A 1,868-nucleotide genomic window follows, 5' to 3' on the forward strand; every position below is an offset into this window, starting at 1 on the left:
TAAGATGGACGGTAAGCATGCTCCCTGGACATGGATTCACCTGCCCAAAGACTGTGCCCAGGTGACACCTGAGTGATGGGATCCAGTGAGTCAGGACCTGATCGAACACTCCTGACACCTGAAGAAATTCCTTCCTTCCCCCTTGTTTGGCCAGCATGGGCATGAGTCCCCTGTCTGAGAGATGTAAATTCATTCCCAGGGCAGTTAGCCAATGTCTGACCCTTGGTAAAACCATCCTTAGGGCATGGGATAGACACATCCACAGGTCAAATGTGCTTTCTCTTTCCAGTTCTCTCTCTGCCCCTGTGGATGTGAGTCCCCTGTCTGAGTGCGGTAAACCCATCCCTGGGCATCTGGCTAATGTCCCAATTGTTGGTAAAGCCATTCTCAGGACACTGGGTACACAAGTCCATGAGACAAGTCAAAATGAACTTTCCCTTTGTATTTCTCTCTCTGACTCATAATATAAATCCAGGTCCTCTAACTAAAGCATTTAGTACACCAATTTTGACAACTTCATTTTTGCCATGCCATATCTCATCTTCTGACACTGGGTTTCTCTTTCCACCATTTGAACTCTCTTTGGGATGTTTCATGTGTAATTCCTGAAAGTAGGCCAAGACTTCCTTTGTTTACACAGCTCATTCATGGCCTTTTAAACTTTCACTGAGAGTCTAACCAAGTCTTCCTACTGGGTAATTAGATTAAAAAATAACAATGTCTTTCAAAACCCTAAACCCTCCTCCAGAAGGCCCAGCATTCTCACTCTTTTAATGCTTTAAAAATACTCTGACCTCAGCACCTTCTCACATACACCCCCCTTTCCCAAAGAACAACTTTCTTTACTCTAAGACTATGAATGCTTACTTAACAGTCTGGCTACTATCAGAAACTGAACTCTTTATCACCCAAACCTTAGCATGTTATTTCTAAGGAAAAATGTGGCAGTTTTAAATCCAAGTGGCTAGAGGCCTGGAAATAGGCTGCAGGGTCTGCTCCCTCCTCCCCCACCTTTTCTCCAGACTCATAATTTTCCAAAGTCTTTGGCAACTTAAAAGCTTTGGAGCATTGCTGGGTTAAATGATAAACATCTAAATACTTCAACAAGATTTTTTGTTTGTTTGTTTTTTGTTTGTTTTTTTCCCCTAGGCAGTTGTATAACTTTATTCGACTATCAGCATTAGTTCTCATCCATGTTAAGGGTCTGTAGATTTTTGAAAGTGGCGACAGGCACATAGGTTACCAATGTATATAGCTGTTTGGTGAATCTTCATCCTCATTGCATTTTCTGGATAAACATACCCGCATACAATATGGGACATTCCTATTCCTTTGGTCCAGACAGCTTTGTTGAGCCTGGTGTCAATGCACACATCTGGAGTCCCCATCTCTTTCATGGCAAATTTCCAGATCTCCTTGAGTGCCCGAGGGGCACGTTTCTTGAAACCCACGCTGTGGATGAACTTGAGGATGTTGATGGTGTACTCCCTGGTCACCACCTCATTGATAGTGGAGCGGCCCTTCTTCTTCTTGCCACCCTTCTTTGCAGGAGCCATTGTGCTTGGCAAGTTGGAAAGAAAGAGCACGGGGTATTGTCTTTCAACAAGTTTTAAGTTCACCTGATTTTAGCTTTTGTTACAGAAAAATCTATAAAGTAGATTTAGAACTGTTAATGTAATGTCTTGTGCTTTGTTAAAGGTATGTTTCTTGAAAGTAAGAATGTTCATAAATGTCAGTCTAAGAAATTCCGGCTGTTTATTTTTTGGCTATCATTAGAAAATTAGGGTTTCTAAGAGTTAAGAATTCTAATTAAATTAGAAAGAATTTATGTGGTTTTGATAATAGAAGGTACGAGGCACATAGATATA

General features: G+C 41.4%; 1 pseudogene; it reads right to left on the reverse strand.

The window, feature by feature from the left end:
- Nucleotides 1-1,180: 1,180 nt before the first annotated feature.
- On the reverse strand, nt 1,181-1,584 carry LOC118651860 (annotated as a pseudogene).
- Between the last annotated feature and the right edge of the window lie 284 nt (nt 1,585-1,868).

Source organism: Myotis myotis, unplaced genomic scaffold (genome assembly GCF_014108235.1).
Source record: "Myotis myotis isolate mMyoMyo1 unplaced genomic scaffold, mMyoMyo1.p scaffold_m19_p_3, whole genome shotgun sequence".
Classification (NCBI taxonomy): Eukaryota; Metazoa; Chordata; class Mammalia; order Chiroptera; family Vespertilionidae; genus Myotis; species Myotis myotis.